The following is an 18,886-nucleotide window of genomic DNA, read 5'->3' as shown; positions in this document are numbered from 1 at the left end:
CATCAAGGCCTTTCTGTAGCAATAGTGTTTCAGCTCAGGACTGAAAGTTGAGGAAAAAACAGCAATGAGAAAGTCATAGAAAAACTATCAATGAGTCATGCTCCAGGGGGCACTTTGCCGGTCCAGGCTGGCAATGTTCACAGGCTCACTAGAGGAAGTTGAGTTGCCATACTGATAATTCAGGTGATCTCAGACCCATGAAGCCTCAGTTTCCCAAATTCCCACAAATAAATCTTCCATTGATTTTCAAATTGGGGTGGATTTAACCTTCTTGTTACTTAAGGGAACAGCCAGGATATGTTTCAGAATAAGCTAAACTTTCACTCACTCATTCTCTCACTCATTCATTCATTCAAAAAATATATATGGAGTGTCTCCTGTATGCAGGGCACTAAACTAAGTACTAGGGATCTAATGATGAATGAAACAAAGTCTTAGCTTTATGAAATTGACAAGGCACCTTCCTAGAGCATCAGTTATACATACATACACATATTCACATACACACCCGCACACACTTTCACACACACACATGCAATTTTAAGATTTAAATGCAGTGGTGCCAGAGCAAGAAATTAGCATACACAATTTATATACTGTAGGCATCCTTCATTGTTGCTAAGGAAACAGAAATAGGCATAGATAATATAGATACCCCCCAAGGATAATGGTACACTGGATCCAATGTCCATGACCCAACTCTTTCATATATTAATAACATGCAAGTTATCGATTTATTGTCTATCAGCTCAAAACCCCCCTTTTTTGTACTGCTTTGATATACTGGTGCTGGACTCCGTAAACATTTCTCTTTACAAGCCAGCAAAATGTCTCTGGGATGATCCTTTAGGAATCTAGAGACAGGGGCCTCCCTGGTGGCGCAGGTGATTGAGCACAGTGCTGTGAAGCTCTCCACAGCCTCTGCAGTACTGGTTCAATCCCCACCTGCCTCAGAGCAACCTACATGGTGAGCAGACCTCTCCTGTCTTGCCCGCTGCTCCCCTAAGCAGTGTATTTTGTCAGTCTGTCGGTTCTGCTCCCCACTCTGTCTCTGGTGAATCCTCTCACTCCCCGCACATCGGGCCTTTATCCCAGCTCTTGTATGCATAAATAAATAAATCTTTAAAAATTTTTTAAAAAGTGAGATACCCACAGTCTCTTCTACATCACACCAACTATGGTACAGCCTGGGTGCAGAAAGTGACATTTATTTCCTGCTGCCTGCCCAAATCTGACACTGCCAGGCCACTTCTTTATACAGGTTTGTGCCCTGTGGCAAGTTTCTTCACCAGAAGTCAAGTGCACGTTCTGTGGTGGCCATGGCCTCTTCAAAGAGCCTGGAACCTTGTCTTGTGGGCAGAATCTGTGGTTCTTTATCCTTACTACTCACTCTTCTTTAGTTTACAGGTTAGGGCTGATCTTTTGCTTCAGCTTCTGGGCCATATAGCATCTCTTTGACCCATTTGGTAGTTGGCTATCTTCCACTAGTTTGTAATTCTTTGGATTAGAATTAACCTCGTCACTCTGTATTCTGACGTATATTGGATATTTCCTTCAAAATGGAAAAAAATAAGAGGAAAGACTGGTTAACTTTCTGAAATCCCAGCCTAATTTCACAGCCCCATGTCATATAAGGAATTCATGACCCATCAACATTTCCCAAAGGCCGTGCAGCTCTAACACTCAGTAACAGTAGTGGTTAAAAGTTGATGCTGCATTCCAAAGAGTTGATTTCATTTTTCTCCCAGCTCTGGTTTGCTTCAAGGTTGAGGAAACTGTTGGAATGGACAGAAAAAGGATCCAAAGGAGAATCTTAGCCACAAGGATTTTTATATAGAAAAGTGTTCATAGCAGTCAATAATGTGATGGTACTCTCTGCACCTGTACTGTACCATAGATAGTGTGATGTAGAAGAGACTGTGGGTATCCCACTTTTTAAATGTGTCCATTCTTACCTCTTGCTTATTTGAGAAGGAAACAATAATGCATATTGTTTAAGCATTAATACTGTAGAAGCTGGCTGCCTAGTTCCACTCTGGTTCAATCTCCCTTCTGTGTGACCTTGACCAAATCACTCAACATGCCTCAGTTTAATCATCTGAAAAATGGGGGCAAAAATGGGGACTACATCATTAAAGGTTTTTGCTGGGATTGAATGTGTCAGTTAATACAATGTGCTTAGATGAGTACCTGGCACATTATATGGTCTGTAATTGTTAGCTGCTATGACAAGGGTGATGATGATGATGTTCTGATGATACTGGTGATAAAAGATAGACCTACATATTCCCAGTTTCTCAGAGGCATTAAACTTTACTTCTCCACCATGGTAACAGTTTGATAATACACCCTTTATTGCCTTCCTTTCTTTCCCTCTCTCACTGCCTCCACCCACTCTGTGTTTCCTAAAATCACCTCCCAAGTAAATTTTCAGTCAAATCCTTGTCTCAGTTTCCAGATCTGGGGATCTCAACTTAGAACCTTTGTTCACTTTTTTACATTAAGTGATGAGACATTCCATCTTCAAAAATTTCATTGTAAATGGGGAAAAAGTAATGAAATAATTTTTTCCTTTGAGCAAATGTTAGGGAATTCTGCTTATTAACTAGAAGTGATTGCCCATAAATTTGTTTAAATTATGTAAAAATCAAGGCCTTTTTAGTTTTAAGTAATACAAACCTACCTTAAAGAGATTTAAATCTTGAAATACAGAATGAGAGGCTTTATCATAAGGACACTGAGATGTCTTTCAACAGCATGAATGTACCTAACTAGGAAGACTGGGAAATTGAACCAGGATGTGGACACTATCTTGCTGTTATACTGAGGTTACACATTCTCTTATTTTTACTTAATTTTGCACAACTTTTCTCTGTGGACTGGTTTTTCCTCTCTTTGTATGAATGGACAAACATAGCAACTTTCTAGTTGTTTAACCTCTGAAAACCTTAGATTTCTTATTTACTCAGTGGCGATATTGATAAAGTATTAATTGATGAAATGCCTGCACAATGATAGGTAGGTATAGCTTGATATGAATGTTAGCTATCAAAGTAACTGTTGTTAATGTCATTATTAATGCACTTTCTACATACCATTTCTCACCAAGATATAATCAAGGTTCCAACTCACTCCTATTAGAGTGGCTATTATCAGAAGACGAGAAACAACAAGTATTGGTTGAGGGTGTGGAAAGGAGGGACTCTTGTTCGCTATTGGGGGGAAAGAAATTGGTTCAGTCATTATGGAGCAATCTGTAGATTCCTCAGAATAGAAAAATAGAATCTAGTATCCCCAGTGATAACCTTGAGCTGGCAGCATTAATGGGGAATGCATATGAATCTGGTGAGCAGGTCAGGCAGAATTCAGTTAGAGGAGTGTCTGTTGTACCCAACAACATAGTTGAATAAGTGCCAGATAAACAAAAACTTATAGCCAAATTTAAGAAGTGTCTATTGATTTTTCGTGGAGTATTGTGAAAGATGCACAATTGCTATATTGTAGCAAATTTTCTAATGTTTAGGAATATATTAATAATATTAGCTAACATTTATTGAACTTTCATGATGTGCAAGCATTGTTCTAAGCATTTGACATGAATTAACTTATTTAATATTTATAACTACTCTAAGAGAAGTTTCTGTATTATCTCCACTATACAGAGAAGATAATGTGGCACAGGGAAATTAAAATACTTACCTAGAGTCACAGAGCTAAAAAGAAAACAAAAAGAATAGAAATCCATGTGATCTAGCTATTCCACTTCTCATTATCTATCCAAAGAATATGAAAATATTAACTCAAAAATATATGACCCTCTATGCTCATTGAAGCATTATTTATAATAATCAAGATATGGAAACAAGCTAAATGTCCACTGATGGCTGAAAGCATGAAGAAAATGTAATGTATATATAATGGAATACATTTGAGCTATTTAAAAAAGATGAAAGCTTATCATTTGCAACAAGAATGGAGCTAGCAGGCATTATGTGAAATAAGGCAGACACAGAAAAATACTGTATGATTTTACTCTTATGTAGACTATGAAGAAATAAAACAATTGAACAAACAAGACCAAAACAAACTCTTAGATGTGGAGAACAGAATAGTAGTTACCAGAAGGAAAGTGAAACTGGATAAAGGTTCAATTGCATAGTGGTGGATGAAAGCTATACCTTTGGTGATGATTATGATATAGTGTATTTTGATGTTAAAATATAATGTTGTACACCTGAAATTTGTATAATGTTAAAAACCAATAAAATTTATTTTACAAAAAAGATATCAAGAGGAGGACAGTGAAAATATAGATGGGAGTCAATGAAGTGGTTGCAATCATGCATTTTAGAGTCTTTGGGCCTCTGTCAGAATCTAGTTCCAACATTTATTATCTGTACATTAATTTCTCTCTGCCTCAACTTCTGATCTATAAAATGGGCTCTATCATCTCAATAATTAACTCTTATGGTTATAGTTAGGATTAGATGAGATATAAGGAGCTTAAGATATTGCATGACGGGCCTCCCCAGTGGTCCAGCCATTGAGCTCTGGGTTGCGAAGCTGCCTGAAGCCTCTGCAGCACTGGTTCGATCCCCGGCCTCTGGGCGAGGGTCCCACAAGGCATACAGACCTCTCTTGCCTCCTGCTGCTCCCCTCAGCAGTGTACTTCATCAGCCTGCCTGTTCTTTTCCCGGCTCTGTCTCTGGTGAATCCTCTCACCCTCCCGTGCTTCTGACTGTACCCAGTGCTTGTATAAATAAATAAATAAATATTTAAGGGAAAAAAAAAGATAATGCATGACACAGAATAGTTAATACATGAGGGTCAGTGTTAATGTTAGTTAGCATGATTGGTATTCACCGATGTGGGGAGAGTTTTGTTGGAAATCTGAGGTGCACGTGAGATGAGATGAGAGGGTGGTTTTTACAGAAATGTACAAGGTAACTGGTAACTTTCTATAGATGCTTAGGATTCACGCATGATATGTTACTAACCCTATATAGGCTGAAAGGATATCCCAAAAGAATTATATTAATATTCCAGTTTGAAGATTAGTGTCCACAATCGTATTTCTTCCTCAAAGCAAAAATAAACCTACCCGGAATATGAGGCCACTGGGCATAGGCCAGATTTGTTCTTTTGTTATGAAATATTTCACAACAGATTCATGAATGTCTATTTCAGCCCAGGCTTGCTGCTAAGAGCTACTAATAAGAAAATCACTCATTTAGGTCGATTTTTGTTCATTAGGCAAAACACAACTTTAAATACTACTTGTTTGTCTTTTGTTAATTCGTGTTTATTTCTGTGATTCTAATAAACTGTTGTCCTTAGTTGCAAACTCTTTTTTTTTTCTTTTTTAAATTTTTGTATTAGTTTTCTTACATCTTTGTTCATTTATGGTAGTATTTGATTTCTCCCCTCTGGTGTAGTCCCTGTAGTAATCCTACCACCATAATAACCCTGCACCATCACCACAGTCCCTTGTGCCTTCCCTCCCATGTTTATTTTTAATAAATTATTTTATTTTATATAATTCTTACATCATTTTTCATTTTTGCATAATGTATGCATTTTCATTTTGGTTATATTCCCCATACAATTCCCACCCCCTTTTTCTGGCCCTAAACCCTCTTCTCCCCCTGCTCCCCACTGTAGTGTGTCTCTGGTCTATAGTTGCTTGTTGATTTTGATTTTTACTTTATTGCAATTAGTCTTTTTCCTGGTCTTTTATTTAAGTTTTCTAAATTCCTGCTGTAAGTGAGATCATCCGATATTTTTCTTTTTAAATATTATTTTGCTGAGTATGATCCCTTCCAGCTCCATCCATGTTGCTGCAAACTGCAAGTGTTTATCTTTTTTGAATGCTGAGTAATATTCCATGGTGTATATGTACCACATCTTCTTGATCCAGTCATCTATTTTGGGGCATTTGGCTTGTTTCCAAAGCTTAGCTATTGTAAATAGTGCTGCTATAAACATAGGGGTGCAGGCGCCCTTTTGAATTAATGTTTCTGTGTCATTTGGGTAAATACCTAGGAGTGGATTGCTGGATCATATAGAAGCTCTATCTTTAGTAGGTTAAGAAATCTCCACACAGGTTTCCATAGTGGTTGGAACATTTTTCACTCCCACCAACAGTGCAGGAGAGTTCCTTTTTCTCCACATCTTTGTCAACATTTGTTGTTGTTAGTTATTTTAATATGTGCCATTCTTACTGGTGTAAGATGGTATCTTATTGTAGTTTTGATTTGCATTTCCCTGATTACAAGTGATGTTGAACATTTTTTCATATGCCTGTTGGCCATTTGCATTTCCTCTTCAGAGAAGTTTCTTTTTTAGCTCTTATGCCCATTTTTTGACTGGATTATTTACTTTGTTTTTGTTGCGTCTCATCAGCTCTTTGTAGATTTTTGTGATCAGTCCTTTATGATTAGTGTTGTGTGCAAAAATGTTCTCCCAGTCTGTGGGGTTTCTCTTTGTTTTGGTTATTGTCTTTTTTGCTGTGCAGGAGCTCTTTAATTTGATGTAGTCCCAGTTGTTCATCTTAGTTGCAAACTCTTAACTCCATTGTCATCAAATTCCCAGCTCTGACCCTGGGTGCAGAGTCCTGGCAGGCCAAGTTACCTTCCAGGGGATTCTGTTGAACACTCAAGTTAGAGAACCCAAGGGGTAATGAATACAAGTATGAACTTTATTTGAAAATTTTTTTACATTGTTGTTTATTTCTGTATAATAGTTGATTTCTCTGCTTGTGTGTCGCCCCCATAAATATACCATCACCACATCACCCATGAGCCATCACCATAGTGCCTTGAGATCTTCCATTCCCTATTTTGACCCATCTCCCTCCCACTCCCCTGCTGTGTGCCTCAAACCTGTAGTTTGCCTGCACATTTTGTCTCTCTCTCTCTCTTTTTTTCTCCCAAGTGTGAACTTCAGTCAGTGACTGGATTCTGATTCCCAAAGCTATCACAAAATAGTGTGTGAATTTAGTAAATTGCCTAATCACCATGCCTTTGTTCTTTCATTTGTAAGAGACAGTGAAATAGTTGCTCCTTCATCAGATTACAGTGACTTGTAAATGAGACAGTAAATGTAAAATATTTAGAACTGTCTGTTTTCATGACTAATAATCCCATTCTGCAGATGAGAAAACTGAATATAAGAGGATGAGTGGGATGAGAAAGTTGATATTAGGGCTCATGACCCCAAGGTCCTCAAGGCATTTCAATGTGACTCCCACTGTATCAGGAAGGGCTGAGCCTAAGGACATAGGATAGTGACTAATTCAGTTTGCAAGTATTTCCTAAGTGATTTTTTTCTAATACCCAGCTGTTGGCTTGGGTATTAGTCAAAAGATGACTCTGGCTGCAAGCATTGCCTCTTAGCTAATTAACCTCCTTCTCAGTCTGCATGCCCAGTGAACCACTTGCCAGAGCCACAACCCACCTTGAAGGCTGAGAACAATGCATTGTTCAAATGCTCAACACACACGAGCAATTTTTACTTTCCTGTATAGCCTTTGTAAAAAAAAAAAAAAAATAGGTGAGGTCTCCAAAGACAGGCAAATATGGGGGATAAAGGGAACCTGTCTCCTAGAGCTGTCTTTAGGATTAACTAAGATAATGTATACAAGTGTTTCTAAGTACCATGGCGGGTAATTTTAAGTTTTGTTCATTCCTAAAAGTGAGCAGTTCCAATCAGCCAAAGAAAATGTCCTTGTCTAACTCTTAGAAAAGCTTTATTTCATGCTAGTTGGGCTGATAAAACTCCTGTAGAGAGGCAAAATTAGTACATGTTATGTGTCCCTCTAACACTGTTTCCCATCAAAGGTATCAGCCTCCATTTTTTTGGCAACTGTCCTTAACCAGGTGACCACAGGGTATTAAAACTGCCAGGTAATTCTCCTTGATGTTGGAGTTCAGATTTTAGTGGATTTAATCAAATAAAACAAGTCGTCAAAGGTCACTCTAAGGAAGTCAGAGCTTTTATCTTTTCCAGTAACTAAAATCTGCATTTGATATGGCTTCTCCTGTTGTGTGGTTCCTGTGGACCACACTTTACTGAGGAGCCTTTCCTGAGAGCTGTTCTAAGCAAGCAAATGTCCAGTTGTTATCCATGGGGTCACAGGCCTGCAGTCAAGTCCTTCCCCTAACTTCCGTACTGTGTTCTCTTCAGCACATGCTTAACCTCCCAACTCCTAATCTTCATGTCTGAAAGCAGAGGATAATGATACCTAGAGCAGCATGGCCAGGGATAAAGAAATGGTGAAAATGAGAATTGAATCATTTATCAGAGGGGCAAGCTTATAGTAAATGTTTCTAAAAGCCAACCCTTGCTATTATTTGCACTGATATTGTTATTTCTGCTGCTGCTTTAATGTAGAGACTCTTACAGATGAAGAAACTGGGGTGAAGTGGGGATAATAAGGGAATCTACCATTTAGAGTTATTGTAGGGATTCTATCGATGGCATGCCCTGAGCTGAGCTCTGAAGTGAATATTGCTCTCAGCAGCAGCTAATGCCACCTTCTCATTGTTTCCATGTGCTTCTGATATATTTGACCCAGAATGAGGACGGCGCCCAAAGTTTAATAAACAGGTAGAGATCTGCCACCATCAGGGCATGTGTTTGTAATGGCTGTTGGCTGACCAGAATATAAACTTTTTCAGGTCATGAAGTTATGTTTGTCTTCTGGCTTAATTTGACAGATTGTTTTAAAGGGACTGGTATTGTCAAACTGAAGAAAAAAAAATCATGAGCTTGCTAAGAAAAGGATATTTGGGGCAGGTTAGGGCCATAACAATGCCTCCCCAAAATAACCCCTATTGTGCAGCTACTTTTTATCAGTCCTGCCTGGAGGGCCATAAATCACCTCCAAATTGACTATTATGTCATCATCAGGCAATGGAATGACAAATAATCTGGGGCAACCTCATGGAGTCTAAGGAGATAGCTTTCTTGCTTATGTCATCACAAGCAAAAGTACTTAGAAGCAGTGCTAAATTTATGCCCTACCATTTTAGTCTCCCTTTCCCTTTCTTATGCAATAAACAGAGTTAGTGGAAGTTAGTTCCTGTTTCCTGGCATAATGGTAGTGGATGAAAATGTGGTTGATTTGGAAATGTTCTCATTATTTCAGATTGCTTGTAATTGCATGCAGAGAGGTAAGAAGTTTACTTGCAGGAAATGCATACTTTTAGAGGTATTGTACAGTGACAACCAAGGAGAAAAGGGGATGAGTAGGTAGTGACCCTTCCCAGGCCGTAAAGTGTGATGATGCCAGACTTCCAGAGTGTTCCTCGTGTGACAAGCTGTCAAGCCATCTAATCCTTCTGAGCCAGTGGGGAGTAAAAAGTTATTCAGGAATGGTGCTACGTACCCTTTATAAATTATGTATCTTAAACAAACTTGCACAGACCAAAGCATTCAATTGGAAGCCTTTTAGCTAGGAGGAGTCCACCGAAAATCTGCTGCTATAGATCTCTGCAGTTGTTTTCAAAAGTTGTGTTTCTCAGCTCCCATCAAGCAGGAGACTGCAGCCAGCTCTGACTCATTTCTTAGTTGTGATCCACTCTCATTCCCACATGGATAGCCATCTTAGAGCTTTTTTCATTGCAAAGCTTTCAAAAAACTGCACTCCTTGAAATGAAAATTACCAGGGTCACTGGTTTCTTATTATAGGGGTCATGAGAAAGGCTAAGCAATGCCCCTTGGGCTCCCAAGTGCCAGTGCCCTGAGGCATAGATTCCAGAGATAAAAGAAAGAAGAAAAGATGGGAAGTCCAGCAATGTTCAAGAAGAGGGTGATAGTGAGGAAAACACCAGAAAGAAAAAAGTACACTCGCGCAACAATAAAAGCCATCCAGATATATGTAAGTTGTTAATATAACATGCTGTCTTCTTAACACAAAACTGTGAATTAAATTAGACAAATTAGAGTATAATGGAATTAAGACATGTGTACCTTGAATATCTGCTGGATATCCAGTAATCAGTAGCTAAAATAAATTGGATTGGGTAGAATTAAATTGAAATAACTTATTTTACTCTACATTTATTATCAGTTAATCATTTGGGAGCACTGCTACTATCTAACATTTGTTGAACAGTAATGTAGTAGGCCCCTTAGGTCCCTGCATGTATTGTCACATTTAATTCTTTTAACCACTCTATGTGGCAAGCACTGTAGTGCTTCCATTGTGCAAATAAGGATACTGATGCTCAGAAGAGGCTAAGAAATTGTTATCAGGGTCACATGGCCAGGAAGTAACACAACTGTGATTTGGTCTGCAGTTCTTTTGCTTGCCCTCTTCAAGATTGTCATTCTGTCTATCCCAAGTCCCATAACTTGTCAAAGTTAAGGAAACATGCCTTTCCCACCTCACAATGTTACTTGAACTCTTAAAAAAAAAAAAAAAAAGACTGAGACTCAGGAGCAGCTAAGTACCGTCAAGTGCAGGACATCATTATTATTTGCCAAGTCCATAACTGGTTAAAGAGAATAGGCTAAGCAGTCAGATATCTGGGTATGGGTCAGGTTTTAGTTCTGCAACTTTACCTAGATATGTGGCCTTGGGAAACTTAACTTCCCTGATCTTCCGCTGCCCCCTCTATCTCACCTGAGAAGGTGGGGATGATAACAGTCCCTATTTGGTGGGGTATTGAAAAAAATCTAAGTTAGAAAAGCCTAGAAAATGTTAAGTATAGTGCCTTGGGTGTGATCAGCAATCAGTCTAGAGTAACTTCTGCTAGATTTTGAAGTCTAAATATATTTGTAATCTAGATTGTTCTAAGTAAATCAGGTTTGGTCACCTCCTCTCATGTACCGTAGTTAAAGATTTGTTTCTAACAGCTGTACTTCAGTAGTAAAAATACCTTTTGATTTCACTTTGGAACTTGTTTTTTCCTTTAAATAATTAAAAATCTAATTTATTGTTCAAAAGAGGGTATTGAGATTTTCAGCCTTCACGACTTAACTTAGGAGTATATTCCTTCTGAAAAAGCAGACACACACACACACACACAAATATCCTGGGCTCATTCATTTAATAAAATATTTACTGGGCAACTACTATATGCCAAATATATGATACTGAGTTGAATATGACATAAGAGCAGCCTCAAGGCACTTTTGATCTTGTTGGAGAAGCAGCTCTTGTGGAATACTTGGCCTGATAGTTTTGTCTGTGTGTCCCTGCATTAGCTCCTACTTAGGCTCCAACTTGCAAGCAGTTGCCCAAGTAAGTTTTCTAGGATCATGCTACTCCCAAGATGAAACTAGTCAGTAGCTTCATATTGAGTTACTAAAAAAGAGAAAAAGTCTAACTTCTAGATATGCCACATGAGGTCCTGTATCCTCTGACCTCTTCTACTTTGCCAAGCCGAATCCTCTCCTGAAGACTCATACTCTCCTGAAGCCTCTTTCAGCCAGTGTGAGTGGAGTGCAGTTCCTGGCAAGACAGGATATATATGTAATGTTTTCCTGGCCTACCTAGCAGGGGAGCTCTAGGCTCCATACCCTATATTCTGACATTTACAGATAACTGGTCAGTGGATTTTGGTTTCACATCATACCCTAAATCTCTAAAATCAAGGTCAGCTGATAAGGACCAAAAACTCTTTAATCTATGGGCAATTGGAATATAAAGATTTAACATATGTACAACTGGAACATAAAGTGACATTGCTAAACCCTCATCACTATGTATAAAGTAGTAAGATAGCACTAATCTTGGTGTTAGAAAACCTGACTTCAAATTTTCCCTTTTCTTCTACCCTGTATTTGATACTGTGTGTTTCTATGTCTGTCTTTTAGCTTCTCTGACCCCCAATTTCCTATTCTGCAAAATGTGGGGAATTGAATTTTTTTTAGCATTTTTATTTTATTTTATGTATTTTTACATCATTTTTTCATTTTCGCACAATGTATGCATTTTCATCTGGGTTATAGTCCCCATACAATTCCCAGCCCCCTCGTTTTGATCCTACTCCCTCCTCCCCCAATAGTGTGTCTCTGATTTATAGTTGCTTATTGATTTTGATTTTTACTTTATTATGATTATAATCTTTTTCCTGGTCCTTTACATGGTATTTCTAAATTCTTGCTATGAGTGAGACCATCTGGAAATGCAAATGGCCAACAGGCATATGAAAAAATGTTCAACATCACTTGTAATAAGGGAAATGCAAATCAAAACTACAGTGAGATACCATCTTACACCAGTGAGAATGGTACGTATTAAAATAACTAACAACAACAAATGTTGGCGAGGTTGTGGAGAATAAGGAACTCTCCTGCGCTGCTGGTGGGAGTGCAAACTGGTCCAACCACTATGGAAAGCTGTGTGGAGATTCTTCAACCTACTAAAGATGGAGTTTCTATATGATTCAGCAATTCCACTCCTAGGTATTTACCCAAAAGACACAGAATTAAATCTTTTTTAAGATTTGTTTTATTTATTTATGCATACAAGAACTGGTGTGTAGGCCAAGGGTATGGGGGTGAGAGGATTCACCAAAGACAGAGTGGGGAGCAGAACAAGTGGATTTACTGAAATACACTGCTGAGGGGAGCAGTAGGTGAGAAAGGAGAGGTCTGCTGTGCCATATGGGTTAGCTCCCTGGCCAGAGATCGAACACATGCCGCAGGGGCTGGTGATAGCTTGATAGCACTGAGACTTTAACCCCTGTGCCACCAGGGAGGCCCCCAGAATCAAATCATTTTTATCTGATATTCTTCCCGTCTTAAAGTTTACTTATTAATGTGTTGCATAATGTGTGCAAGAAGATTTGAATTCACTGATTAATAGATTCACCTTAAGCACATATTCTATATCATGCCTTGTGCCAGCCCTTGGGAAGGAAGGCTGGTCTGAGCAGATCCCTTCCACACAATATAAGTGTGGAACTTATATTTAGTGACATCCTATGATTTAAACTAAACTCAGAAACCTGAGCTTAGAAGGTTAAAAGAGAATTATAGTTTCTGCTCAGCTAGGCAATACATATTTAATTGCTAACATATATTCCAACAAAAAGTCTGAATTGGATGATTTCTTTAAAGTAAAAAGAACAGAGGACTGACTTCATTTTGACCCTTGGAAGCTCCCCTTAATTGTTTCTTTGATCAGAATTTTCTCAGAGGGACTCAGTCAACTTCCCAGAATGTCCTCCTCGGCTTGCTCCTGCCTCTAGGTCGATGGAACGTGGGCAGACTGTCGGCCCTTCAGCTTTGGAGAACGTGTCTAAATTATTAAATTACTATTCTTCCTGTGCCTGCCTGCCTTTTTCCACCTCTCTGCATTATCCTTTTCAGAGCTACAACTTTCTCCCATTTGGTTCTCTGGGGATAAGGACATTAAGATGGAGAAATACCTGCTAAATCAGAGCTCACCAATTGCCCATGAATTAAACAATTTCCAGATGCTTCTGGACCACCCTGCAATCTGTTACTTTAGGAAGAATAAAATTGTTAAGAAACTTTGCCTCTCTCTTTTTTTTATTTTATATATTTAGTCCCCATACAATTCCCACCTCCCCTTGTTTTGATCCTACTCCCTTCTCCTCCCCACCCCACCCCTTGTAGTGGGTCTCTGGTTTAGAGTTGCTTGTTGATTTTGATTTTTACTTTATTATAATTAATCTGCCTCTCTTTCTTGATGGAAAGTGGCAATGAATCAATCATGGATTTCCTACTCCATGCATAACGTCCTTGCAGGATGTTATGATTTTTTTTTTCCAGAAATAAAGATGTATGCATTGTATATTTATGTGGCTGGTGAACCATCTGAAGCATGTCATAATGGTGTGGCTCTTTGAAAAGTAACATCAATAAATGGCACATTATTTCAGTGAGGGGTGAAACTTCTTGTTTTTATAACATATAAGAAATATGATAAATTTTCTGGTCAATCATTAAATGAAGTGAAAAATCTAGAAATGAATTAATTTTTCCTGGTTAAGGAACAACTTTTTGAAACAAAAAATCCTATGTCACAAATATAGTTTTTCCCGATCAGATTCATCCAGACAATTTTGGGACCCATAACAAGAGAAAAAACAAAGTAGAAAATGGTGTGATTGTTGTTTAGTGTGAACCCCTGGTCACAACATACTATGCTCTCCACACCCCTCATCCATTTCCCCTGATTGTTCATTGATAGCTATTTTCTTTGCATAAATTATCTGGACAGCAGCTTACCTACTTCAAATGATTTTGTTCATAGATTTGAACTTTGAAAACAATGTTAATGATTTTTCTTACAAATTCTTGTATAATATTATTTCTTTATCCTTAATAATTTTCAATTGGAACTGTTCTAGTGCTCTAGAAACAAATTCTTGGGTTAATTATGTATAAATTCTTATTCTATAATATCATTTTGAAATTTAGATTATCTAAATCTTGCAATTTTCACTTGAAATACTCATTTCATTGAGATCATATGTATGTGTGTAAACTCATTTTGGAATTTAAAATCATGAGATGGTACTATCATTTAATAAATGTAAAACTCAGCTAAATCACTCTATTAGAGAGAGAGGAAGAGAGAGAGAAAGGTTATAGAAACTGACTCAGTGGTTATGGAAACCAAGGGGGCCAGTTCTGCTTGCTGTCCACAGGCTGGGGAAGGAAAACAGTTGGTGCTATAATTCAGTCTGAATCCAAAGGCCTGAGAACCAAGGTAGCCAATGGTGTGACTCCTCATCTGAAGGTGAAAGCCTGAAAATCAGGGGGCTCTGGTGTAAGTCTCAGAGTCAAAATGCCCCAGAAGTAGGACTTCTAATAGCCAAGGGCAAGCATTCGTGGATATATTTACTCAGGAAGAGAGAGGGAATTTGATCTTCCTTTTTGCCTTTTTTTGTTAGCTTCTGACCCAGAACAGGTTGGATAATGTGCACCTACCTTGGGGAAGACTGATCTCTTTTTTATTAAGTCTACTGAATCAAATGGTAACCTCTTCCAGAAATACCTTCACAGACACACCAAGAAATGTTTTGCCAACTGGGCATCCCTTAGCCTGGTCAAATTAACACAAAATGAACAATAACAACCATATTTATATTTATTGCTGATAATGATCTTCACAATCTCATTGGGTTAAATAACACTTTTATTCATTTAACAGTCTTTCCAAAATAATAATAATAATAATAATAATAATAATAATAATAATAATTAGCAGACAATATGCTGGATCCCAATGGTGCAACTTTATAAGTGATTGTTCCTGCCTTCTAGAACTTTGAGATGAGACACTGCCATTAAAAACCAAATTTCACCCCCATGTTCATTGCAGCATTATTTACAATAGCCATGGCATGTAAACAACCCAAGTTTTCAATAACAGGTGAATAGATAAAGAAAGTGTGGTGTATATGAAAAAAAAAAGAAAATTCTTTAAAAGGAGAAAATTTTACTATTTGTAATAATATGGCTAAAACTGGAGGACAACTATGCTAAGTGAAATAAACCAGTCTCAGAAGGACACATATTGTGTGATTCTACTTTATATAAGTGGACCCAAAGTTAAATAATTTAGATTTAGATTTTTGGATGTAGATGTCTCAAGCTCCAGTTATATGAGTTATTTATAAATATTTGCACAACATAATGCCTATAGTTTACATGACATTGTGTGCTTAAAATTTTAAGATGGTACATATCATGTTAAGTGTTCTTACCAGACACACACAAATGCAAGACTACCTTTGGAAGTGATGGATATGTTCAGTACCTCAAATTTAGTAATAGTAATGATATAGCCACTATATAGTACCCAAATACAATGCAGATACCCAAACTCATCAAATTGTAGACTTGCTATAAGTATTTTAAAAAAATGTGAAGGTGATATTTGTTAAGTGACACATGACCCACACCTTCAGGAAATCATTAGAGGAAACAATCACTCTGGGAATGGATCATCCATGAAGATTTCTGGGGGATGGGGACTTGAGTTGACATTGAAAGATTTACAAGATTTAATAAACAAAGGAGAGGAATAAACACCAACTGGCCAGACAGTACAGTTTTCTTGGAGAACAATGATGGACTGCAGCAGAGTTTGCAATAGGAGGTGGGCAGAAGTGTTGTAAGGCCTGGTGCTGGAAGGCCCTGAGCAGTAGAAGGGTGGTTAGACTTCATATTACAGGTGAATGAAAATCCAAGTCCTTACAGTTAGGTCATATGAATAATTGTATTCACATTAATGAAATGGAACGAGCAATATGACTCAGTTTTTTCTCAAAACATCTCAATTTTTGACATATGTTCTGACTGTACATGTTGACAGATATGAAATGGTTGTAGCATTTGATGCCATCGAAATCTGGAATACCAGCCCAGTAATCAACTGATTTTATCACACAAACACAAAATAAAATGCATCTAAGGAAGAGCAAGGGTAGAGACTGAGGGAATTCCGACTTGAAGATATGAGTTTAAAAACTGTGAGTCTGCACTTCAGATTTTATAATGTTAAAATGTGAAGCATCTTTAAATGAAAAAAGTCAGTGATTTAACATTTTTTATTAATTTGCTTAAATAGCCAATATTTAATAAATTCAGCACCTAAAACATTGGTACCTGTCAGCAGACTAAAGAGCTTTTCCAAAACGCTACATTTTTTTCCCCTCAAGGAACTTATTTCCTTTAATTAATTGAGACAACAATTTTTATGCATCGTTCCCCTCACAAATGATAAGTAATGATGTTAAAAATAAATACACTTAGAGAGCTGTCCTCCTCCAAATTACTAGCATGAATTACCAAACATTTCTAATTTTAATCAGCAAAACAACCTTAATTTGGTTTCATTAGATTTAAATTAGTGTACATGTTCCCTTGTTTCTCATAACCATTTAGGGTATTTTCCCATCATTTTCTTCTTCTTTTTTTTTTTTTTTTTTTTTGGAGAGGATGGCAGATGTACATTTATCCTAATGTTAATGATGTCAACTTGGTTAGAGATGGAATCTTGCTCTCTATGGAAACATGAAAAACTATACGGATTCTGTGAATTCCATGTCAAAAACCAGTCCTTGGTGTCTTAGCTCATTGGTCAAATCCAGCCACTGACTGTTCTGAAAATCAAGCACAGCTTGTAAAAAATACGCCACGCTCCTCACTTTACCTGTTTTATCAAGGACAATCATACTAACAAAGACTTAAATAATACTGACAGAGACTGAATGCCGATAAAATGTAAAACAATAATTATCTGACTCTGCAGAATAAATTTGCTGACCTCTGGATTAGATGATAGTATCTTGCTAACACGGCAATGTTATTAAACATTTTTACCTCATATTGGATACTTCAGGCTTCCAGAACAGTTTTAGAAACATTTCTTTTGAAACATCAACAATAGCAACTGCAAAAAACATTGCTTCAGAGAATGAAGGGCCTTCCACAAACAGAAGTTGTTAACTGCTCTTCATAAATATACATCATTAGGTTATATTGCCCTCATTTTACAAGTGAAGAAAAGGAAAATAAAGGAAAATGAAGGTAATTGCTGCTTCACAACACTCGACCACACCAAAACAGAGCTCATTTATTACCTCTGAAATTTTTCGTTGTGTTGGGATCCCAAACTATGTTCCAGTGAGTTATCACTGTGTGAGAGAGAAAAGGGTTCTAGGACCAAAAAGTCTTTCTCTTGAAACTTGCTGTAACTATAATCAATATATTCAATATGCTGAGAAATTTTGCAAGAAGAAACTGATTTCAACTTAATATTCCAAGGTTGTTTCTAATATTAAGCACAGACAAACCTCCTCCCAATCTAAAATCAAAAGAAAACATTTCTTGATATCCCATAGAACCAGTGTGGTAAGAAACCTCAAAAAAAAAAAAAAAGTTAGAACCTACTTTTTCCTTTATTTAAAAGAATCATTTTTCTGTTGACCTTTCCAATATAGCATTTCTTTTTCAGAGGTGTAGAGATGTAGATTTGACACAATAGGCAATTGTGCACCTTTTCTAAATTGTACAAGGAGAAATTTTTAGAAAATTAACAAATTGTTTAAGCAAAGGAGGATATAGTACACAAGAAATACTATCCCCTTGCAACACCTCTGGCCTTTTAGTGCAAATTCTTTCAGAATGTTCCATGTAAAAATATGCCATTTTATATAAAAATAGGATTCTAGCATGCATACTGCTGATTAACCTGCTTTTTTCACTTAAATATATAATGGACATCATTTAAATTCAGTGCATATTGTCCTGTATTCTTTTTTAATAGGATGTGAGCCATTGTGCGGATCTAACGTCTTAATAAAGCAACTCCTTTATGGTTGAATGTTTGAACTGTTTCTACCTTGATTCAACCAGAATGAATTCTCAAGGGATGACATTGCCAGGTCTGAGGTTTGCAGTCAAAATCATTAAGCATAAGTCTTTCATCTTCAAGATCAACAAGACTCGGATGACCAATCTGCTCTCTCGCCCTGGGGCTCCTGCACTGGGAACAGCTGGCTCATGTCACCTTGTGTAGTAGCTTCCCTCTGGTCCTGAGATCACCTTCCTTATAGAAATTCTGCAACCTGAACCTTGGTCATCTAGTAGTTTTTTCTAGTACCATTCATCTAGTAGTTTTGTTCAGTGAAGATTGTTATCTGACTCAGTTATTTCATTTGGGGTTTGAAAAGTGGTGTTTTTCTAATTCTACCACTTGGTTTCTAAATGGTTTTTGAAATACAGCACATACAAGACAGGAGACCTTTCCCAGAATCAACAATTCAATAAAGTGAAAATTTCAAGCCTGACCTCTGGGAGAATAGCCAAGCTTGCTTTCGTGAAATGAGTCCAAATGAGTCAGTCTCTCCAGGAAAAAGTGGCAGTGCCTTTCCCAGCTTCTAGTCTAGCCATA

General features: G+C 37.5%; 1 protein-coding gene across 3 annotated transcripts in view; it reads left to right on the top strand.

Moving 5' to 3' along the window:
- The window catches only part of SUCLG2 (succinate-CoA ligase GDP-forming subunit beta), a 458,258-nt gene that overhangs the window by 425,087 nt on the left and 14,285 nt on the right, over window positions 1–18,886 (top strand). The window lies entirely within an intron of this gene.

The sequence above is a fragment of the Talpa occidentalis genome, unplaced genomic scaffold (assembly GCF_014898055.3).
Source record: "Talpa occidentalis isolate TD23 unplaced genomic scaffold, MPIMG_talOcc4v2.1 talOcc4.10, whole genome shotgun sequence".
NCBI classification, from domain to species: domain Eukaryota; kingdom Metazoa; phylum Chordata; class Mammalia; order Eulipotyphla; family Talpidae; genus Talpa; species Talpa occidentalis.
The sequence above is the reverse complement of the archived record's forward strand: the minus strand, read 5'-3'. Positions and strand labels throughout refer to the sequence as shown.